Source organism: Chroicocephalus ridibundus, chromosome 2, assembly GCF_963924245.1.
Source record: "Chroicocephalus ridibundus chromosome 2, bChrRid1.1, whole genome shotgun sequence".
Taxonomy (NCBI): Eukaryota; Metazoa; Chordata; class Aves; order Charadriiformes; family Laridae; genus Chroicocephalus; species Chroicocephalus ridibundus.
The window spans coordinates 87694310-87720065 of NC_086285.1; positions in this window are offsets into that span (position 1 = coordinate 87694310).

Below are 25756 nucleotides of genomic sequence, written 5' to 3' on the forward strand. Positions count from 1 at the left end.
AGTTGAAGAAAAAAAAAAAGCCTGGTAGATATTGCTTATACATATTTGCAATAATGCATCTAGAAAGAAAACTTAAATATCAATTAGTTTTAAAATATGTAGTTAAAAGATACATACCCTCAAAACCTGCAACCACATTCAATGGAGCCTCACCACCAAACTCAATGGGATCAGCCTACACTTAAAGGCATTGAAGCAAAGCTAAAAGGTCCCTCCTAACCACCTAAATGTATTGGCCTGATCTGAAATAATTTGTCTACAGGCTTGGTGAGCAAGTTGGGGATTTATTCAGTAGTGCCCCTCCCTCACTAACTTTTAGATCACCAGCATCGGTGAGTGGCATTATGAGGAGCAGCTGCTTTATTTCCAAAGGAATATCTATCAACCAACCACCTGCACCACACCTTATTCATACAAAGAGCAGAAATGCCACCGTTTAGACTATAAAGATTTCTCTGGCAAGGAGGAATACCCAAGTAACAGAGCCTCAAGAGAGATTTGTGTCACCTAACCCAGACAGTTACATCTGAGCTCGCCACTAACTCTCCTTTTATTGTAGTCTGTGTCAGAAAATGAGAACTTATTAGACATAATTCATTTCATCTGAAGGTAGATTTCTGAAGTTCAGATGAAAGACGAATAGCTCCTAGAAATACTCTTCTCTTCACCGACTGTAAAGAATATAGGTAACTGCTTCAGGAGGATACTGCTACTGTGTAAATGCTTAATATTTGTTGAGACCAAAGTCCACCTCCCATGTTCCTGTCTGATCCCTCAGGGAAGTGGATGTTAGCAAAGACATCTTGAGTGGCAAGAGATCTACCCTGCCCAAATAGTTTCTAGGTTATTAAAATGGGTTTCAAAGGTGCTTCCCTCCCCTGACCTACCTCTGGCATCTGAGCAGAATTTGACCAAGCAGAACTTTAACTGCATGCTACGCAAGAAGGGAGGGAAGGAGGAAACACATCTGAGTAAAAACAAAACACATCAGTTTTGTGATGAATGGCTCTGTGCTTTTATTGTTTTCTGTAAAGCTATTTAAAGATCAGACCCCTAACGTGGTCAAGACACATTCAGTTGACTGAATTTATGCAGTGATAGGGAAAAAATAAGAACTACTCAATTAGAAAACAGAAAACCGGAGTAGTATCTGAACAGTACCTTTCTACCATTGTGAAGAAAATAGTCATCATAAACATTGCCAACATAAACAGAGATGACATTATGGTCATCTCTCTGTTCTCACAGCGCTGGTTTAGAGCCCCCAGCTGAGAAGGCAGCTGTGCAGAGCAAGTAACTGGTGAGCACGGCAGGAGTCCTCTACTCTAATGCTGCTCAAAGAAATTAATGCTTTCTTTCTGTTGTCATTATCACTGCCAGCTATGTGAGTGTTTTCCTTAGTAGGTGCACAAGGACCGGTCTGGTTTGGCCTTGAAGATGCAAAAGCCGAGATCTCCGTTTTTCATAAGTTTGCGGCTAATACTTAGGATGAGGCAGTAGGTAGATTTTAGTCACCAAATCTTCTGAAGACGCTTTATGAAGCCTTGCTCTGGCAAAGGTGGACAATGGAATCAAAAAGCGTCATTTGTTGCATTCCTGCTGATACTAGTCACTACATTAAGGTTGCAAAATATTTTCCACATTAGATCTGTGTTTGCAAATGACCTGCTTCTGGGAACATGACCATTATGAAAATGCAATTTTCAGTACACTAATTAGTCTCTGACTTCTGAAAAATATTTTGTGTATTTAAATGCAGGCATAAAGATTCTTCAAGAACATGTGATTAATTAGCAGATAAGTATGAAACAGAACTGTGTTTTTTAAACGAGGTTCTTACCTAATCCTGTGATGAAACCGATCACTGTGGGAAGCACTCAAATGGCATTTAGAAACCAGAATGATATGACCAAATGAATTTTGCACTGCACAATATTTCAAGGTAGGTAGAAACAAATGTGGTATCAGAGTACTAGTCCTGATATGTAAATAATTCTCCCTGAGAATATACTCTTTATTAAGCTTGCAAAATAACCCTAAGTGGACAGAGGTAATTAAGCTGCTCTCTTAAAATAACAACAGACACAAAAAACGTATCTTCCTTTTAGACAAGTAAACTGACCAGAATCAGCAAAAGATGTGGAGAAAGAGTAAGGTCCCAGTAATTCTATCCCATACTGGGGTGGGTGAGAAGGGAGATGACAAACAGGTACAAAAACCAAGAGCAAGGAATGAGGAGGATCATCAATCCTTACAGTAATGGCTATCACTCCATTATTAAATCCCACTTTATTAATGCTAAAGTTCACTCAAGCTAAAAACCACACTAACCTAAGAAATCACCACTGTTCAATCGTCCACACCAAGCCAACCCAACACTTTTAACTCCTTCCCTGACAGATCTAAATAAGATCACTCTTGAGTCAAGAGTCAGAAGCCTGCTGCAGCTAACCTCCTTTTGTTTCCTTTTTTCTCCAAAAGCTAATTTGTCAGTCAGTCATCATCACAGTTCAGCCTGTGAGCCCCTACTCTGTACCTTAATTACAACTATGTCGGATCTCACTGTGCATCCCTGTACTGAGTACTCAGACAAACTACTGACTCAAAACTGTCAATACCAGCTCTAATAGTAATCTTAACGGCAAACTGCATAGTTATGTGGGAACAGACCCAAACAGGAATAGGAATGACAGCCGCAGGGCAGGATGTGTAATTCAGCAACATTGTCCACCTTTCCTCCTCAAAAGCTAAAGGTAGGTACCATCTCATTTCCTTTGTTCATGTTGATATAGTAAGAGGCAGGAACCAACCCCAATTCCTCTTCATTTTACTTTTACATCTACTTTATTGTTCACAAACCACACTCCTCCTGTCTTTAAGCAAGCTGTTCTTGGTTTGGTCTCCAGCTACAGAGTGTAACCTGGCTCCATGAAACATGCCTTCCAACATTCCTCGCTTTTCTTCTCTTTGCCTAACATGGAAGGGCTGGGAGGACCAGGATCCTCCCAGTCAGTGCAGTACCATGAGCTTCTGCACTCTGAAAGTGTTGTCGCTTCTTTACGGCAAATGAGCACTGAGTCTAATCCCAAAAATGCTGAAATCAGGTTTCTGTTTCCTTCCTGCTTAAGGCTTCTCTTCTACATAGTAGAAAACTACAGCAGTTCCACTAACATGATGTCCCAGCTACAACCATTATTCCTTCTTTTTTCTTTTTTTTCTTCATCCACACCTTAGGCAAGCACTGTTTCTACTCTGATGTTTACTAAATAGAAACTAACTTGCTATTTTTGCTTGCTGTGTAGGACAAATTGACTTTATGCCTTTTGAAAAGTGCTAGAAGCTTTTGTGCAAGAACACATTATAATCCTGTTTGCCGTCAAACGTTTTTACTGTAGTCTTGCTCAAATACAAAATATTAAACCCAAATATCAGAGTATGGAAATCACCAAAGGATGGCAGAATGAGTAGAACAGGCAATATACAATGTAGAAGGCTTTTTTCCTGAGAAGGTAAAATCTGTGTTCACACAATATGTACAACTGGCAGAAAAAGGAAGAACAGGTAGAGGGAAAAAGAGAAAGATTTCTGGCCAAAGTGGTAATGACGGAGACAAGCACGTGTGCATTAGTAATCAACCACTCTGTAGCAGAACAGGTGGTGTAATTCACTACATTACCAACAAAAAGCATAAAATCTTAAAAACATTGTAGTGGTGGAAGCATTTGTTTCTGTATAATTGTGATTTAAAACATTTTACATCTTTTGTGCCCTGAAAATGTCTCTTAAAATAATTAGATAGGACAGCACTGGACAAGATAATTACTCCAGTCACTGGCTGCAAGATTTGATTGATGCTATGAGCCTGACAAACGACAAATGTGTCACAAGTCATGATTTTGAAAGTCGGTGGGTATATTTTTGTCTAACCTTACTGTTCTCAACCAAGGCATGGTCACTGCTCAACACCACAAAGCTCTTCTGCTTAAATTTACCTGTTGTTCAGTCTTATCACAGCTTTGGAGTGTAACCAGTTTTGAAAAATGTGCTCATAGTTAGGCACACAGAGAATTACCAGACCTCACAGGCCCCATTTAACTTTATGCAAACAAAGTGCAAACAGGAGGGAGTCCTGGAGCTTAAACTTCAGTCTTACTAGTTTTGGGTTTGAGCACACAGAGGAGTGTCATTTAGCTATTGATCCTTCCCAAAATGCTGAGCTGGAAATGTTTACTTCATCAATACAGAGAAGGTGAGACCGTATCTTCAAGTGTTATATTCACCTGAACTGATTATTCTCCAGAACACAGAAGATCATGCTATTACGTCTAATCTATAGATTTCCTTTACATATAATAAGACCTGTCAGATGAAGAAAGGCTATTGCACCATGACTACATTAGTATTTCTGATGTAGGGATTATATCTGATCTTCCTAGAAGACTCAATACAAAAAATTTTAAAAAAAGGAGGACTGAATTAGGTGTAGCATAAAGATGAGAATTTTTAAAGTGTGCATGGATTTTGGGAGCGAACTAAAACCATTTCTAGCAAAACATGGCAAGGACATTTCATTTCAAACTATACTGTACAGGACACACCGAGATGTGAAAAATTACAGCATCTAGAAGACTTCTGTGTACTAGTATATAATATAAATCACCACTACCACTTGTACAAACACAAAAACATACCTTTGAGTCTTGGTATTAATTCTGCAGTGACACCATCGATGTAGTTTCATACTGGAATCCATATGGTTAAAAAACAGGCAAACAAGAAAAGAAATGAGTGTTTTACCTTGAACTGCAATTTTCTACATCTCTGAATTACATACACACACATAATTTGAATTTAAGACTAACAGAACATCAAAACCTAACATTACCCAGTGATTTTATCCACCAGCTCAACAGCATATTTATAGGAAGACTTTAAAAAAAAATATCCCATTATTAAAGCAAAAAAGGCTCCAATAAAATACTAGCTTTGAATAAATTGGCTGAAATTATCCATGCCCCCCTTTTTTTTTAAAAATAGCTATGGCATATAATAGCAAATTATGCTTCATATATAATACCGAAAAATACACATTTGATTTTCTTTTAATGAAAAATTAACTCTGTTCCTGGTGTTTTCCTAACAGTGTGAAAATGCTTTAATTAAAACAAAACAAAACAAAACAACACAAAAAATACACACATGTAAATACAACCCATTGGAACATCTCTCATATGAGGAAAGGCTGAGAGAGCTGGGACTTCTCAGCCTGGAGAAGAGAAGGCTCAGGGAGATCTTATTAATGTATGTAAATACCTGAAGGGAGGGTGGAAAGAGGAGGGAGTTAGGCTCTTTTCAGTGGTGCCTAGTGACAGGACCAGAAGCAATGGGCAGGAACTGACGCACAGGAGGTTCCCTCTGAACACCAGGAAACACTTCTTACTGTGACCAAGCACCAGCACAGGTTGCCCAGAGAGGTTGTGGAGTCTCCATCCTTTGAGATATTCAACAGACTTCTGGACGTGGTCCTGGGCAACCAGTCTAGGTGGCCCTGCTTGAGCAGGGGGTTTGGACCAGATGACCTCCAGACGTCCCTTCCAACCTCAGCTATTCTGTGATTCTGTGATTCTATGAACATAATAGAAACAATAGAAAAGTAAAACTTTTTCCGACAAGTGCAAGGAAAGTAAACAAGATGCCCTTTTATTGTTGTGGTTACTACAAAAGAGTAGTGCTAGATCTCCTGCATTACTTTAAAAATATTTACTAAGATGTACTGCAAGAAGATAGACAGATGTATTCTGATGCTAAAAGATACAGGAAAGCTTATAAGAAGCATAGGAGCTGAGAAGATTTTATCTTTCTTCCAGGCCACACAGCGGTGAGCTTTACTGGAGGCAGGTGTTAAAAAAAAAACAAAACAAAGCATAAAAAGACACCCAACCACATAGATAATAAATATTGGTGATACTTAGAGAGAGGGGGAGAGAACCTTTTTTAAAAGATAGAATTTTAAAGGAGGAGACATCAGAACCATTTAGGGATTAACAGAGAATTACCAGTCTCAGCTGTACATTTAGATTCTATATTGGAAGTAATATCCTGGATTTTCTAGGACTGATACTTTTGACATTTGATGATAGGCAATTAGAGGATGATGAAAGAGTGCCCTGAATAGCAAGATGAGCTAAACTTGAAGTTTATGCTTAAAGAAAAGAGCAATCTCACTATTTAGGGGTTAGGTTTACAGAGAAACTTCAGTGTCTAATGGGACTTTCAGGAAAAAAATTGTTCGATGAGATCAACTGGACTGAAGCTCTGCTTCCTCTCTTTAAACTCCTATAACATGAAAAGCTGTCTAATCTAATACAACTGAGACTTTTAATTTAACTTACAGGCATATTTTTGGAGGAGAAACAAACCCTTTGCAGTTGGACTATCAGACAGCTAGTGAGCTGTACCAGTTTCAGTCAAATTTTAAAACAGATAAAAGAGGTGCTATGGAAAATGCACAAACAAATCATCAAAGTGAGCCCTGCAGGCAGCTTCTGTAACCCCTTATTTTACATTTACATCCTGCTTCTTAACGTTCACATGGCTCATGAATCACACAGGAACTGACTATATGGGGAATATTTACCTACACAAGTCCTGATGATGCATTTTCCCAAGAATCTCAAAAAAATTCCAGACCTTTAGCATAATAGTGAGGTTAGGGAGCAGACATATTGTGGACCTCTGATTTGCACTGTCATCAGTACTTCTGGACAGAGCTACGACTGTTGAAACATACCCAGAACCATCAGGTGTGATTTGACATCCTACTTCCTACTGAAAGAATTTCAGGCCTTACCGTCTCCAATTATGTTCCACTCCTCTCCTGCCCATGCTTGTTTCATCTCCTAAAATCTGTACCCATCTAATATGTGCCTTTGGTGTTGTCCAACACCCTTCTTTTCTTCTCTGGAGTAACCCAGACACTCGAGATCACCAACAGGAAGACCTTCAAATCTCAGAGGACCCTCACAACAGTGAAAGTGCTCCTTCAACTTTTTCTTTTCTTTTTTTAAAAAAAGCATAAGCCGTCCATCCAACCTATTTCTACTTGAAGACAGGACTACAGTTGGTGACGCGGTATAATTTCATTGTACCTATGTCTTTCACTTGTGAACTCTGCCTCTCCAAAACTGCAGAAGCAAAGCTAGTAAGACAGGACAGCACGTTTTAGTAAGTTCACTGTCTTTAGAAAATAAATTCCCTAGAAAGTAAATGCTAATAAAAAAATAAAAGCCTATTCATAGCATAGTGTTGGAAGGGATGAGCTACTGAAAGGAGCAGCGCTTGACAAAAAGGATCACTTGTATTCCTCTCAGCTCCCAGTCCCCCAAAGCACCTCACAAAAGGATAAAGAAAGAATGAAGACAGGAACTGAATGCTAGGGACTTTGCTGGCGAAAGCCTACCCAATTTTTATACATAGAAGTGGCAAAAGATTTTATCCAAAAAAAGAGGAGCCTTTCACGACTATTTTGTGAAAATCTTCTGCAACATCAACTCGGCAAGTAGCTGTTCATTAAGGAGGTCAAAAAATCCACAAACAGTATTTGAACATTACATCTATGATTCTCATACAATCATAAACTGCAAACAATGTTTTGTAAGCAGAAATATATCAGTAATAACTACATCACGGCAGTTTTACTTAGAAATACATCTTGCAACTCCACACATTAACTACTGAAAAGATACAAAAAAATCATCGTAGCTATCAAGGTAATACTGCCATACAATAAGAAGTGCTTGCTGTATGACAAAACAGAGGTTTTTTTTCCCCAGTTTGGCAGCCATCTTTGGGTTCACCTGGTACAGGTAAAAACAATGTCATTAGTTACAACCAAAAAAAATTGTGTTGCACATTCTTACTGTGGCTTATAGTCTTAACTACTGGATTCTTCCTGAAGAGAAACAAATTAATTTTAAGTGACACAAAACAGAAAATTCCCTTTCTTTCCTTTCTAGAAAAATTTCTGCTACGTGATCTTGATTATTCTTTCACCTTTGGAAGAACAGGTGTTCGAGAACAGCCAAATCAAGGTACATGGGAAAAGTAGGCAGATATCTGTTTTGGCTGAGGAAGGAAAGGACAGCTCTACTAGAACATAAGCCCATTTTCACCTCTTCCCTGATGTTGCTGGTGAATGTGAATGAATTGAGAGGGGAGGAAGTAATAGCAACTGGAGAAAAAGAAAAGGAAAGGTATTTTTTAGCAGGAGCAAATGTCTCCTTCCAGTTGCAACAGGAAAAAAAAAATACTCCTGTGCATATTAACTCTACCCCTTCCTTTTTCATCCTGTACAGCAGAGTCTGGCTTTGGCCTTGTCCCCTGTACTCTTAAAAGTTTTTGTATACTACTACAGTAGTATCAGTACTCTTAATAGCTGAGAAAGAGAATAGTAAGCAGCAGCTTCTTTGGGGCAGGTGAGACGGGTGGTTCTAGTGTTTGTTGTGGCTGGGGGATGAGAAAGGCTGAGCCCTGGCATGGGGCGGTAAAGGCTGAAGGGGCAAAGTGTAGAAGTTCTGTACACCAGGAATGGGCAGAAAAGTGAAGGAGACCCTAGGGTAAAGAAAAGGCAGGTTGCCTAAGGTTTTAAAAGAGATGTTACGACTTTACCTAGAGCTTCCTAATGCTTCCCACAGGCACCAAAACAGTGATTTTGTCCCCAGCCCTGCTTCCCTCTGTGACCCACGCCAGCCTCCTTAGGTACAAGCACCTTCTAAACATTGCAAAGCAGGAGCCAGAAGTCAGTTGGGTGCCACTGGAGGTTTTACTCGCCATGGGGCACTGTTTATAACGATAAGGAACAGAGAGAGCTGAAGTGCGTAAAGCACACCTCAGCTTCCAGTGAGCAGAGGCAGAAGTTGGCCAGCAAAGGCAATCATGGACAGGCCCCAGAAGAGGACTTGCCTTCAAGCCACATACACAAACCACAAGCACACTGCCAAGTGGGCAGCAAGAGGTGAGTGGCAGCTCAGGCAGGTGCAGTCTGGTGCCTGAGCAGACCTAACAAGATTTACTTGCTCTTGGGCTTTACTCACTCCTGGAAGTAATCATGTCAGGGCAGAGCTAAAACATGTGGACAACTTGCACTGCAGCCTTACGAGGGCTGTGCTTTGTGAGTCAGATACTGCAGGTGCTTTGTTGCTCTCATAGAGAGAAGAAGAGAGATTCCTGCCTTCAGTTATCCCCAGCAACCCCAGCATGGAAAGAAGAGAACATCTCTGGTAACAAAGTGGATATCAAGGAAAGATGTTGCCAGATTTTTAACTGACAACCAGAAACTAACCACTGTGACTGCACAGGGTAACGTAAATGACTGTAGATTGGTAGTGTGGAAGCAGGAGGAAAATACTCTTACCCTGAGAAACTGAAGTGAAGAAGAAGTTATAATTGGTACTCACGGATGTTTCCAGCAAACACTTTGAGTTCTCATTTTCAAACACTCAAAGATGGGTGATGGCTGGTCTGAACAAAGGAAAAATTGTGCTGGGAAATCTCAAAAGGATATAAAACATCTTCTCAGTTCATCATGTAATTTCTCCCATCCAATTGATGGCAATATTATGACAATAATTGCATGTCTGTTTGACAACCATACACTGCCAGTCTTTTTAATGGACCTCTGTGTTTTCAAAATATCTCTAAATGACACAGTTTGTAATGAGCTACACAGCTGCAGGCTGGTTACTAATTTACGATAGAAACAGTGCTCTCATACTCTTCTTGCCTTTTGGTAGTATTGCAACGTCAGTTTGAGGTAAGCACTTCAAAATAATGACAATTCCAAAATATTTTCAACTGAGATCTGTTGGGTTTTGTCCCATCAAATCCTGACTTCTACTTGTTTTCAGTTTTGATGATAAACAAGTAGAATGGCAGTTACGAATAAGGATTTTATTTTTCATTTCAGATCTGATGTGTACCTTTATAGATAGCATAAAAAATGTGCATGAGTCCAATGTTATTAAAAGGAAGAATCTGTTGTTATTAAAGCCATTACTTTCAAAGTTACAGTTGTCTAATTCTTCTTTATTTTGATACTTGTGGAAAAAAATGAATTTAATAAAAAACATGAAAACCCTAAATGCTGCTTGTATTCAGATTACTCATGAGATCAAAATGGTTCTAATTATCCCAGTCATGTTAAGACCTTTCTCAAAGACAAGAGGGTGTAAAATATTACTGCCCCTTCAGAACTTCAGTTGTCTGATCCATTTCTTTCACTGCTGGCAAACTATAAAAGCAATTTTAGGAAACCAGGGAAATGTTTGTAAGCCTTCTCCAGCCATTTTGAAGAGGAATGATGACATACTCTATCAGAGCATACACCCCAGGAATTCTGGCCCCAGGACTGTTACCTATTTTTAATTTTTAAGATAGAAAAACACAAAATGAAAAATCCTTCTAAACACAGCATTCTTTCAATGTTCTGCTAAAAATTAACCATTAATATGTAGAGCTTATGGCTGCACTACAATAAAAATTAAAATCTAGCTCTTGATGTGCAACCGCAACACTTTAAATCCTCATTAGTACACGTAGAACTCCAGAAAAAGTCCTGGCACAATTTTATCTGAGGCTGTATTTTAAGACATAGACAAAACAGACCTAATTCTCATAGTGCTCTGGCTATTAAATACTTCACCAGGCATAGGAGACTGAATAACACATAACCAATTTTCACAAATTTCACAGTTTCAGCTATAATATATTCCAGTCTATTAAGCATTCTTATGCTGAAGGTGGTTGGTATCTGACAGCAAGACTATCCTTGATCTATGGGCAATTACAAACTTCTCTAAAACTAAATGGCATGTTGGCTAACTGGGAGCAGTAATTAAGCCTTCTTTGTAAAAGAGGAGACTGGAACAAAAGAATCCATTGTCCAGCCACTGGACCACATGGGAAGGCCTGAACAAATGCTAATTAACCCAGAGAAAATAGAAGCTTCATTGGTTCACCCGTTGATTGAGATGAATTTTAGAGGCAGACAAAATCAGAAAGCTTATGTCCTCCTCGGCTATGAGCTGATCTGGATTAACACTTTATCCCTCCTCCTCACAGCTCTGGGCCATCTCCGCGCACTCTGAGGTTATTGCCCTCCATTCTCCTGCATAAATATTTTTCTGAATGCTCTTTAGCCCAAATTCATTCCACTGAACTGGGTTAAGGAGGTACCAAACTGATTGTCTGGAGAATGCTTTGATGAACAGCAGAGGGTAATAATTAGTTAACCCAGGTTAGCAACAGCCAAGCGAGTTTGACTTGATGCAAGTATTGACAGAAAACCAGAGGTTTACCAGCAGCTGGGGGAAGTATAGGCAGAGATCCCGTGATACTGGACACACTGAAAAACAAGTTTGGACTTCTTACCAAGGAAACTGTTGAAGAGAGCCAAAGCTGTGAGGGTTCCCTATTAAAATGGGAATTAAAAAGTTTATCTGGCTACCATTCTCAACTTGTCCTCTTAAGAGAGCAACCTAGCAAGGTCCTACCCAGTTCCCCTCAATTGCCTAGTTACCTAACAGGCAACAACAAGGTTAAACTTCAGCTAGTGAAGTTCTCATTTTTTTCCCTGTACATTACATTTTGGCTTCCCGAAGTGCATAATTCACATTCTTCATGTGGGCTTACCTTTAAAAAGGCTTAAAAATACCCGTACTTAAATATTTGGTGGGACGTTTGCCTAATGGTTTCCAAAAAGAGTGCACCTAAAAGTATTTTACAAGCTTTTACCGATAACACAGAGATTAAACACCTTGCCCTACTTTGAATTATAGCCATCTCTAAAGTAAACATAGCAAATGTTAACAGGCCACAATGGCTTGGAGCAGGAAGTGAAAAAATACCTACTAAGAACTGCAAAAGAGAGCACACCGTCAGAACTATTACTAAACATGTAGCTTAGATTTTTTTCTAAGAATATTTAACACTGCCAGACTGTAAATCAATACAAGGGGGAAGGAAGCTAAGTAGCTCAAAAAAGGCAATTAATTGGTATGGATTTCAAAGTGCACTTTATAGAAGTAGGCCTATGTGTTTTCTGTCTTTGGAAGGGACTACAAAAGAGAAAGAATGTCAAAAAGGCTGCTTAAAAATCTGATTAACAAAAAAAAGAAAGTTCTGTTATTTGGGGAAACAAATGGCTATTTATTACACTTCATTGGCCCACTTTTGCAAAACTTAAGCATTAAAAAAATCTCTTAAGATGTGTAACTCTTTAAAAAGTACCTGAAATTTGCTTATCACTAACGTTTACTGCTAAAGGGCTGAGCCTGTAAACACTTATTATCTCATTGCTGATAGTTATGCTGAGCATTGTTTCAAAGTTGATAAAACAAGAACTACTTCAACAGAAGAAGAATTTTATTTTAAGTGATACATATTTGGTAAACATTTTTCACAGTTTCATTTGCCTCTCCTTTTCTTCGACGAATGTTAAATTCCAAGAAGATGAAGGCTGAGTGCTCCAAAAGAACGGTGCATATTTATTCTTGTCAATATTTTTGGCTTCTATTTCATCATAGAAATGTTGCTTCCTAGTCATTTTAACTGAGAATTTTCAGTTTAGCAGCAGCCTTTTATGAATGGCCTTGTAATACCATACATTACAGCACAGGCATTCAGATAAATATAAATGGAAATTCCTTTTAGTTAAACTGATACCGCAATTTTAGCAATCATGCCTTCTCATTTGCCTCTGGGGCTTGTCTGTTCCATTCTAAAGATCTCTGTATTCCTATTTTAGTTTGAACTCCTCTACTCCAAATTAGCATGTGTCCTTTGAGCCTAAGAATATGGTAGCTATTTATCCCAAATATGACTATGTCAGCAGGGCTGGAGTGATTTATGAAAAGCCAGACCTCTTTCTTTCACTGAGGTCAATGTCAGAAATCTGATTGACCTCAGTAGAAGGGCAGTAGAAAAATGTCACAGAATATGAGATCTGACGGGATTGGTTTCATGCAGCCAGTCTTGCCTAGACAAAATTTTTCATCAACAACTCCTGTATAAAGTGCACAGATATATGGAGTTAGATAGCAAATACTCTAAAATAATGGTAATACAACAGCTATTTAAAAGATAGCTATGTCTTTCACATGACAGACCTGTTAAAAGAATTTGCTTATTATCACTAAATTAGCAAAGGCATTCAAGGATCTAGTGTCCAACACTGTTGAATACATTGGTCTTATATACCCCTTTTATTTACTGTTTTGACAGTGAGCAGGTACATGCAGGCAATCCCATGTAACTCAGCAATAAAAAGCAGAGGCTTACAGCAGAATAAAATAAGTAAAAGTCTCAAAAGATTCTTCAGGCATGCTTAAAACATGACCAGTAACGATAAATCCTTTGTAAACAAGAGGTCACCTACAGGCAGCTAAATGTCAGGCACACGTAAGGGTGTGGATGCCTGTGGCTATTTTCTTTACCTTTTATTTAAAATCAATGTGACTTCCAAAATTGTTTTGAACAGAGAAACCCCATCAGTAACCATAAGTTTCAATAAGTCATGGAGCGAGTTGAACAGCCTAGATCAATGACCCTCCTTCTCATGATTATTTACTAACCATGAATTCCAAATCAACTTAAATTTGGAGATAATGATAAGGACTTATACCTGGCCCTTAATGGTGAAATAAGTATCAGAAGAAAATCCAGCATGATTTTCCTCCATTTAATGAGCTGTATTATTCAACAACACTAGTGGCATATGCAGGTACAGATGAGGTGCAGGCAAGAGACAGAAATCCGGCAAAACCTAAGTGACTGTTAATGATGCAAAAATACTGACAAAGCAAGACAAAGCAACATTAAACAGGGAAGATAAAGGAAAAAATGTTAGTAAAAAGCAGTTTCTACTGGCTGGCAACTACAACTGCCTTTGCAGCACGCATTTTTAATAACAATCACTGCTTTGGAAACAAAACATGTATCAGCAGTGATGACATCAATTTCAGTACTCACCTTGAGCAGTTCTCTTTGGTTTAGTTAATTTAGAGGCTCCAAAGACTTTAAAAGATAGACAAATAATATCACTTCCTTCCACATCTTTTTGACAAGAAGGAGGTCAAAAGGGTCCTAAGGTCCTACCACCATTCACAACTCAGCTTTTTCACTGTAGTCACACTATACTAAAACCCTTAGAGAACTGCCCTGATAGACATGGTGCTGTATTGGATCCACATGTTCTCAGCTGACTAGGGCCGAGAAAGACATAGCTACTAACAGTACCTCACCTGTTGCTTTTGAGGACCCTGCAGTCCACTTGCCTTGACCTTGAAATGGCTGCTCAGTAACCTGCACTAGCACCATGACCACTCCACATTATGTCTCCCCTGCTGAACTACAGCATAATTTACACACAGATTTCATCCAGGGATTCATTTACACTTATAAATACCTCACAGCAGTCTTAAATGTCCTTTATTGTCCCTTTCTTACAAGTTTGTATATCTCTAATTTAATCCAACAGCCTTTGGGATTTAATTTGTATTTTTTTCAGATCTCCTTCTCTCTATGGTTGAATGAAGTTGTATAAGGAAAGAGGAAGGAAAGGGTAATATATACATCGGTGCAGGCTAATTGTAGTTCAATAAAGATTGGTCAAATTTTGACAAGATTTTATCCTCAAAAAATGTCTGAAAAGTAAATATTTTGTTTCTGTGTTTTCAAAATGAAAGATCTTGATTTTATCCATTTAATTCCACCCAAAGTGTCAAAATTTGTCTGTAGAAGGATGTGAAAAATGCTATCCTTTCACAAGGTGTGGAATTAGGAAGGGAAGTAGTATTTGTAACATTCATTAGAGTGTGTCAAGAACTATGATTTATTCAGTATTCTCATCTTGGTTTTGAACATTTAGGATTGGCTTCTTTCTACTCCAGACTTTCCAGGCAAGCACCAACTGCATCTGTGGCAGAAAATAGCAAGAAGCTTCAGGAAAAACTTTACAGGAAATCATTGGGAAAAAATACCCCAACAACCCCAAACCCAATTATTCTTATAGATAAAATAAGTTAAAGGCAGTCATTACTTAATTTAGTTCAATTCCTTAAGGAACGATACAAAAAGATTCTTTTCTTAGAACTGAAATCAGTTACCAACAAGATTTCGGCAACAAGCCTATGCATATCTACACAGTTTGTCTACAACAAACTTTACAGCCATCAAGACAACCACAGGAACATATTTCTACAGATATGTCAGTTTACTCAGAAATACCCCAGTAAATTGTAATGAAAACTTCTGTATCTGGATACTTTACAAGATATTACCTCAACTGCTACTTATTCATGGTCTGGGATGACTTATATGCTCTGTCTTTGCATGAATGTGTCAACGAAGAGAATAATGAAATGTCCCTAGCCGAGAACATATTTTCAGCTTTAATTGTAGAATAATACTCATATTTCTACAACGAAAAAAATCTTTCATGACTACATAAGAAAAAAAGGAGATGGCAGTCTTCCAACAATCATAAACAATAGACAGATAGACTCAATAGAGAGATACAAACAACAGATAGGCTCATGCCATGAGCAACAGCAATCCCACCATGTTTGTTTGTAATCAGTTCGTATAAAACTCAGTGAGGTCTACTTAAGCATTAAGTTATTCAAATAAACAGCAAAATTATTGCGGAAGATTTATTAAACAGAAAAAAAAGGGCACAACCTTTTGCTTTGAATGTCCTTGTCAGGTCATCTTGGCTCATTAGGGTAGTCACCATTCCATGCTGGCTCCAACCAGCAGGAGAGAAGGTGATTCTCTCCTTTCCTACAAATGGACATGTGTGCTCAGCAAACTTAGCCTGAGTAGCTTTGAAAGACCCCTGAACATTTTGCCTAATATCTAGTAACAAGAGAAAAACTACATGACAAATGCTATGCAGAATCTCAAGGACATTCAGTTGTTTTATTATCAGAAAAAAGCAATCAGTAGGAAAACCATATTAGTCTAGGTAAAATAAGCACCAACTTCCACTTCAGTGAAAAGCAGAGATTTGCTGTGTATAAACCAGTTAATCTGTTTTCATTCTTGTACATTCATTCCATCTTCATCAAAAGCAATGATGTCAAACTACATAAACACATTTCCCTTATGAACCTGTTATATATAAGGTTATTGGTGCGTTATTTTACCAGCATGGCCTATAGATGTTTTTACTGAACTTGTCGAACTTGCAAATTTATCTCAGATTCTGGGATAGCTGTTGCTTCCTTTAGAATTTCAATCTGAATTCAGATTCTCTGGAGAAAATAGTGCCTTCTGGTAGCCAAACAAAAAGAGTATGCCAAGCATGGTGCAGAGCTGAGCCATGAAGGATGAGGTTTTCATTAAAAACTGTGGCTGAAATGTCCTGTCCAACTTCTGGATTAAGGGCTGAGCGCTGACAGCATTTGAACCGTTTCTCTTCAAGAGTATGCGGCAGATGCACAAACACTACAGCTGTCTCAGATTCCTTGGTTGAGTCCCAAGGAGCAATTGCAGCCAACAGACACGACTCTTGGCTCTTGGGCAGGTCTCAGTATCATCTCCTTTAAAAAAAAAGGACACTGATAAAACTAGGAGTCTTCTCAGTTTTAGCTTCTCTTTCTTTACCTTGAGAAATAAAAGAAAGAAGCCATGCATTAGTTTAAGACAGTGCATTGCAAGCTGTAGGGAACACTTTAGCCCAAGAATTTTGAACTAACAAAATAGAGGAAAAGTCAATTTTGGAAAGCAGCTAGGATGGTGAGGAAAATAACAGCTGACACTCTCTCTCACAGATGGTAGTTTGGCATCAAGGACGGCACAGTCGATTGCCAGGTGAAGGCAGCATTAAATGGTCATGGTAGTGTCTCTCAAGCAACAATCAAAAAGAGGTAGGAAAGAAAAAGTTTGTTGAGAGAAAAGGTAAATTAGTCAGGGAGACTGAAAAATAAGACAAGCAAATGGAGAAAAATGAAGGAGATAATAAACTGCCTAAAGCTGGGGAAAAGTGAGAAAAATAATACAGAAGGACAGAAACAGAACAAAGAATTTAAAACACTGAAAAACATAAAAATATTTAAGAAATAAACCTAAAGTACAAGGAGGATGAAACAAACAAAAAAAAATACAAGAAATAATTTAAAATTCAAAAATTGTGTTATACTGAAATATCAAAATGTTGTGTTAGGCATAAACTAAGAAGGAACAGCTCCACATTTATGACGATGAACATCTATTTGAATAGATGTATTCCCTGGAGTATGTCCAAATCAAAACCAACTAAATCACTCTTCTGCTTTGTTTTTAGGAGTCAGAAATATAAAAATAACCTTAGAAATTAAAGCTTTAGAAATGCTTTCTTCATGAAGTCTGATAGGCAACTGAACTACAGTGGATACATATGTCAGTAAGAAGAAAACGCAAGCAACTAAGAAGCTTTTGAATCTGAAAAATCACAAGCAGGATTAATTTAAATCAAAAGTTGGTTGTATATAGTTGTACATTTCCATGATTACTAATTATTAAAAAAAAAACCAAAAAACAATGAGAAAAACATCTTCAATTTAACCCTGTATGTCTTTTTAAGAAAAAAACAAACAACTCTGATCAGCCACAGACCAATGCAGGGAGCAACTCAGTACAACTGAATAGTCTGTCTGTGCAGAGATCAGTCTCTTCTGGCCATGAACAACAGCATCTAATCTATGAATACATTTTAATAATTAAATATTTTTTCTTTATATATATAAGGATCTAGGCCTTAAGGCCATACACAAGGACAATGGCCAATTACACACAGGAACTATTTTATTCACTCTTTGAACTATGGAAACCAGTCTTGAAACACACAGGAAAATGCAAGTTTACACATATGTACTCTAAGTATACTTGTATCAATACAGAATTTCTCACTTACATTGCTTTCAATATGCTAATCCAAACCACGAGGAAATAGAATTTAAAAAAAAAAAGTGTGAGTTAGATGTTAGGTTTATCAATTGAGCAAGATTATTCTTCATATTTTTAATAATGACATGAGTTGCCACCATTTTATTCCTTAGAAGCTACAACCTTAAGTCCACAACATCAGTCCCCTTTTGTGCATATGTATTTCTGCCAAGGCCTCAATCACCTCGTTAGGAAATCGGTAAAATAAGAAATACAATTGAATGGAACAAAGAGTCAGATCAGGTCTAGCACTGTGTTTCTACCATACTTTCTAATCTGGGCTCTTGGGATCCAAGGGTGACCGAAGAAAACCATGAGACATGACAAACAAATGAAAGTTGCAGATTCTATACAGTAATCTATGTTTCTGATGTTTTAAAGGGTTCCCTTAGAAAAGATATTAAAAAAAAAAAAAAAGAAAAAAAACACCTTGGAAAAAATCCAGTGGTCTACAAATCACAAGGGATAGAAAGCCACTGACTTGTCAGAGATATTTGTAACTTCGTTATCAGAAACATGAATGTGCCTCTGTGATATGGCCTGATTTTTTACATACATCTGTCTGCATCTTCTTTTTTTAATTATTATTATTACTTATTGCTGCAGGGTAAATCCCTGGCTTAATTCTCACTTCCTCTCTGCCATCTGAAAAGCTCTTCCCAAAGGTACACCCAGTCCCTCCCACAGACAAAGTACTCACCATTCCCTCTAAAATTCACCCATCCTCTCTCTCTGCAGCCAAACCTTTATAAAAGTAATACTATTAATATAGAAACTGCAAGGAATTACAGACAAAGCCAGATTAGCTATATACCTATCTGTAGTAGAAAATGTAGGAAATTGTGTTTCACTGACCCCCAGACACAAATATTTCTACTGTCCAGAGGTACACGTAGATGTCTTTATTTTCATTCACCATGGGATGTTGTTTATGACAGAAGACTTACGACTAGAGGTGAGAATCTGTTTGACAGAGAAGAGGAAGGACATCCCAATATACTGATTTATCAGACCTGGAATGAAAGCTTTGAGCTTTATTTGAAGAGGATCGATGGCATTTTCCTGTGAAAAAGAAAATAATTGTTGTCATCACGGGTCTAAAAATATGCAAGAATTCCTTCTGCCAGTTTCTATTTTTGACAATATATGCTAGAAACATAGAATATCTTTTTTTGCAAGACGAGAAAGAACACGAATAGCATACCCCATATGATTTCAGACTCTTAACGTGTTTATATATACACACATTACTAGAGTGAGTATATGTGAAAGGTAGAAAGTGTTTTCATATTTTGCCTCTGGACTTACGCCCTTTTCTAACTACTGGAAAGGGCCTGCCAAATTTTGACAGCGAGGGGAGGGGCAGATGACCTATACTCTGCCTGTATGCTGGGGGATTCCTGTCTTCTGAAGTGCCTAATGCTGGTAGCTATCTAAAATGGGCCATTCACACATATATGGTCCAGTATGGCAACTCCTAAGCACAGAAATAGAAATAAGTATTTATAGATGTATGCCGTTTTAAATGGAGAAAAAGCAAGCTGTTTTGCAGTTTACAGAATTTAGTTTATTCCCAGGCAGATTAGCTATATTTGGATAGCGATCAAGGATTAAGAAAAGAAATAAGATAAAAAATGAACTGACTGTGGAGTGATACAGAGAGTTGATTATGCGTATAAATAGTCTCCAGAACAGACAACCCTTTCAAATTTTCATGAGACTGAATTCACATTTTTCCAAAGTAAAATGAGAGTTACCGCTCAGTTCGTGCTTTCGATGTGTAGAAACATCCAAAACATGCTCCAGAACACAAAGTACTCTAATGAAAATAACAGCATCACAATGCTTTTCTTCAGTATAATGTTCTTAAATATTTTACTGTATAATTTAAATGACGAAGAAGGTAAAAGCTGGAACAGACACAATTATTTCGGTGAAACGACTAAAAGTGTCAGCTCTCGGAGTTGCCTAAAAAGTCCGTCATGGAACAAGTAAACTGGATTCACAGAGATCTAAAGGGATGCAATGACAGATTTTCCTTTTCTTCAGGTAAAGCCCTATGATATATTTCAGAAAGTTTTTATATAAAATGAATTAATGACTCCTCTTTGATGAAAAGTATCGATTTCTTGAAGAGTACAGATTACAGGTGCAGAAATAGATTATTCAGGAATTTTGACATGGCTGAAATGTAGAATATATTTCAGGCAATGTTCCCACCCTGCTGTTATGTGGTTCGTCCTTGAAAAGGTATAGTAACTACTTCAGATTACAGAGGCATACCTCTTGTTTTTAGAGGGCTGTGTAGAGATCTTGTAAAGACTCATCTCACTGGTAATCAGGGAGAATGAAAAGACCTAAAGGTTTGTAGTACAGGGAAAACTAGTCATTGGAATATTTTAGGGTCTTAAGCTTTATGGAAATATTAATTCAGAGGGCACAGTGCAGAGTTTTTAGCCCTTTCCTGTTGGGCATGGTTTGGAATCTGGAAGTGTGGATAAACCAGCAAGGCATATGTGTTTTAACAAACCATGGTGCACCCAGAGTGTCTCAGATGTCACTGCCGCACATCATGTCTATTTCTGGGTTCACCGTGCTAGCAGAGATGGAGCCCAGAGCTCCTCAATCAGAAAGCCCAACTAGCTAACATCTATTAACTGTTGGATTTATTTAACAGCCTAGGACATGTCATTATGTCACGCTAACCCCATCCAGATTATACGCCACCTCATTAATTGCTGTGGAAAGAATGATCTCATAAGGGTTGTTGGCATTATCTGGAGGTTCTGTTTGATTTGGGGTTTTTTTTTGCGCAGATGTTTACCCAAATACCACAGCTATTTGGGTAAATAGGCTGTATTGTACCTCTTTGAAATTACTGCAAATTCATCTCTGTGGTTTATAGGACTCTACTTCCATCTGATGAAAGGTAACAGAGCCACTGGCTACTTTTACTCCTACCTGCATTCACCTCATTAGTCTTAACAGACCTATCTCTTTACACTGTTCTCAAAACTGGAAATGATATGTACACTACATTTAATCACCCATGTGGCTCGGGGACCAAACAACTAAAGCAAACTTAGGAAAACTTCAGAAAAATCATGCATTGAAAACTGTAAAGAAAGAATTCACAAAAGCTGTTCTGCAACCAAACAGGCAGGAAAACACAAGACATCACACAAGTTTCTATCGTAGCTCATTATATAGAAGAAGTTGTGGAATCTGTGTTTAAATTTAAAAACACTTTACTGGGAAAAAATCAGAAGGCTCTTGCAACATAAACTAACTGACGACTCAATATCTAATATCAGAGCCAGTATTCCATTCATTAATAAAAAAAAACCTTAAAATTATCATATACTGCCTTCCATTGTTGGATTTGCAGAATAATAAACTTCTACATCCTAAATGAAAGCACAGTGGCATCAATAGACCTTGGCCCAGATATTTATAGAAAGTAAAAACAGGCCTAGACTCAAATCATCCCCAGAAAGCAACTATTTAAAATCCAAATCTGAACCTCTACTTTAAATAAATATAGTTATCATGTACTGATAGGAGATTGAGAAAGTTATGCAGAAGAAACTGGGGGAGGAGACACAGGAAGAAGAAAAAGCTATCAAGTTTCGTACCAAATCTAAGTAATCATATGCCTGAATTAGTAACGATCAGTAAACCCAGTAACATGCACATAGAACCTGAATAAAAGTAATCGGTTTTTTCTTCATATGATATCCTTCTCCTTCTGAAGCAGGAGCCAGCCTGCTGGGATGTCACTAAGAATTGTGCAGCTGTGAAGGGACCCCAAGTTTGCCAGTACCCTGAGGTGGTTCTGTCAGCACCTATTTCTCAGAGCAAGTGCCCCCAGAGCCACGCTGTGCTCTAGAGCCAGGCTGCATCACAACATGAACAAGAATAAACTTTGTTAAAACACAGAAAGTCCAGAATGAGACAGATAATAAATAAAAATGTTTTCCAAACGAGTTCCCGCCCCCTCGCTGTCCACTGTGTCCTTGTAGTGAGATCCTTTGGCTCTAGGCCTGATCTTAGTTCAATAACTCTAGTTGCTTTTTGGCCGAGACTGAGATTTGCACAGTACTGAAGTTTGCACAGTCCCCTCTGGGTCTCTTGGGGGAAAAAAATCTCATGACCCCTGGGGCCTGGCTTTTTCTGCTCCCTATTTTTCCCAGCTGTCTTAGACTGTCTGCTGTGCTGCAGGCTCCTGGTTCTTTGTTGTCTCTCACATGATCTGCCTGCCCTACTTCACTGTCAGCAAGGGTGCCCCTCAGCTATGCACAGTTGCTCCCTTTGGAGGGTCAGTCTCCCCTTTCCTCCCGAAGGTTCCACTCAACCCAGCGTGCAGCCGCCAGGGCAAGAAACCCTCAGCCTCCCTCCTCAACAATTAAGCGCAGCCTCTGGTTAGAAACAAGCATTCTGTAACAAAATAAAAAGCAAAGTTATAAAACGAAGAGCATCCACCATGAACGTAATCATGATCTTCCATCACTTGAATGGCCCCTTTGAACCCGTGCTGAAGTCCTGAGCATGTAACTTCAATCAGCAGCAAAGACATTTGTCCTGCACTTTGTCCTCTCCACCTCCATCCTGTCCACCAGTGCGTTTGGCAGATGCCACTGCTTTCTTCATGCCCTCCCTCTAGCAACGATGTTCCTGCTGACCATGTATTTAACCTGCTGCCAGAGAGCTCAAGTGGGCCTCTTTAGACGACAGCAATTCAGCACATAAAATGCAACAAGATTGTCCCTACTGCAACTGCAAAACGTGGCCTAAGTTTATCACCCTGGCTGTTTGCTTTCTCAAGCTGATCTTTGCTACATATTTTAATTATGGGTTTGAACTTTGGTCCTTTTTTAGTTCAGTAAGAAGCACCAACTTTTTTTTAAATTTTATTAAACAGCTATCAGAATGGGCACACCTACCTGCCCGTGCTCTGATGACGCTTTCCCTTCAGAACATGTCCAGAACTGCTTTTCATACACTGAGTAATTCTCTTACAGATCTTACCTGTCAATACCTATGCAGAAGCACATCAGGCTTCTGAAGAGCAGATATTTATTTCACATTGACACTCAGGCTACTTTTCAGTCTCATGAAATTGTTATCAAATAAAACAGTAGATGGTCACATTGTATGCAGAGAAGGGAGCGTTACAAACGCCAGGAAGACAAATGCATGGACTGCATTTTTGCGAAGAGTTACAAAGTTTTGTTCTGCTGTATTTGCCCAGCTCTCCAGCAATCTTTAAACATAGGCACAATTGACAGAGCGTCTCCTGCAGCAAGCACTGAGAATCTCAAGCAGCCATTTTGGTCTTCTCTCTGAAGCTCTTACAGAAAAGCTACACAATTTTAACAAGAAAAAGACAGATTTCCACTGTAAGGAGTTCAGTAATATTCTGTGTTCCGTGCTCTCCTTTCTTCCCCACCATTGCTTTGTATTTTGTTTTATTTTTTTTAATGTCAAAAACGTAATTGTTGAAATAGTCTGTTCAGAAAAACGTATTTTTGAAAAACGGTTAATCCTGCTTATCTGCATGTGTTAGCTACTATCAAGTAAACTATTAAGGCTATGCATCTCAGGCCACGCTTCTGTCAACGTGCTGAATATTTCTCTCTCATAAATAAGAGGCAATGATGTAGTAATGTCCAGAAGACTAAAGCACACACAGGTTAAGATGTCTGCAATACCAGCCTTTGTTTAAGTACATCCAAGAAGGGAAATCAATATTCCTCAGGAGAGCATTTTGTTGGTACAGCTGCTGTTGCTAAGATTGGCTCGGTGTCGTGTTCTCATTAATACAGTCTAATGGCAACCCTAAGACTGAGAATGTGCAGACAGACATAATGAATTTTTACTAAAAACACAGCAATGTAGAAATTCTAATTGCTTTGGCCTGATTGGGTGCTTTATATCTTGAAAGGAACATGTTTATAAATTAGAGTTTAATGATATTTATGAATCACAAAATTAAGTCCTTCCTTGTAGCAATCATTAGCATGAAAGCAATCGCTGCTGCAGTTCGTCCTTTAAGAGCTTCAGCACAAAGAAACTGGTATACTCGAAAGCAGTTTTGCATTTTAGAGCAAATTGTTACTATTGCAAAGAAAATGTAATAGTTATACAGGCATTTTTGCTAGCATTAGAATAACTCTTTGAAGCCCACATCTCTCAGAGGAAGAGATGTGCTTTGTGTCCTACCCTTCCGTGAAAGGAAAAATCCCTTTGTACCAAGCGTTATCAGACCTCCTCGCTCTCTCTCTAAACAGGCACACTGCCCTGGTTGTCATTTGTCATTCAGCTGTTAGTTTCTCTGTTGGTGCTCTGGAACCCTGAGAGATGCAGGCAAGAAACATGAAAAAAACTACTGTGAAAAAAAATAAATTGAAAGACGATGCCATAGGGAGCTTGAGCAGAAAAAAAAACAAAAAAGCAAAACAAAACAAAAAAAACCCTGAAGACATAAATGACATCCAGGGAGCACAGAGCCGACACCCTCAAAATCACTTACTTACTGATCAAACATAGGTTACAACCCTGAGAGAGAACCCTAGACGTCAAATTTGACATCTCCCTTTGCTACATCTTGAATTAAGGAAACATTTGTAATGAGGCCCGATGATTAATTACAATTTTGCAATAAGAGTTAGACAGGCATTGAGCGTGCAGGCAAGCATAATGTGTGAGCTGTGTATACATGGACGGCAACTTTTCCTGCCCCATCCTGCCTTCATCAGCAGCATCTGGAGCAGCCTGTGCTCTATGTGATGCAGCATGGGACACCCCCTGCCTCCAGTGGCACCCGAGCCCTGTTTGCCCTTACTCCCTGGGACTTCAACATCCTATAGTTTAACACTAATAGGCGGAGTACATCAATCTTTACTGCCAGTTGTGCAAATTTGTTCATTGGGTGTAGGATGGACAAATCTTTCACTAAAAATTTTAATCAAAGCACAAAACTGCACCTTAGTAAAAAGTCCCAAACTCTGCACCATGTGTATGCCTATCAATAATCAGACACAAGCATGAAGTCTGTGAAGTAACTGTCTCCATTCTCTTGACGAAGATGCTATGTTTAGGTTCTGGCACCCCATCATCAATTATTTGACATTCATAAAAATTTATTTAGTGAAACATTATTTCAAGGATTTTTCATCAGATTTTTCATCAGATTTTTCAGTCAGACAAGCCAAAGTAGGGATGTTTGACAGTGCACATGACTTGTGCAACCTAAATTAAGCTGCTTGGGCACACGTGCTACCTAATGATAACATTGGACTGTATTACAGCATGTGTTACTCTGAGGCTCACTCAGGCATTGAACAGGCCGGCTTGGGTCTCCAAAAGGTCAATACGTGCCATCGTCAGCTAAATTTACAGGTGGAATTTAAACATCACAATATAATTTCCTATCACATAACATTTCAGCATCCTGCCTCCAATGCAGGGCTTCACAGCATTTTATACACATGCACCCACTCCCCTGTACATGGAGGGAACTGAAGCTCTAACGGGAAGGTGCAGAAAGGCAGCACGCTGAGCAGGCAGCCAACGGGAGCTAGGAAGGGCGGGTGTGTTCCTTACATCCCGCGCCTTTCTTACAAAATAGGTGTTTTATTTTGAACTGTAGAGAAGTATCTTTGAGGATCTCCTCTGGGTTCCACAGCCTTGAGGCCCCTTTGGAACAGATGCCTTCCCTTTAAAATGGAAAGTGAAAAGAGATCGGGTCTTTCACTGGGCAATTGAAAAAGGC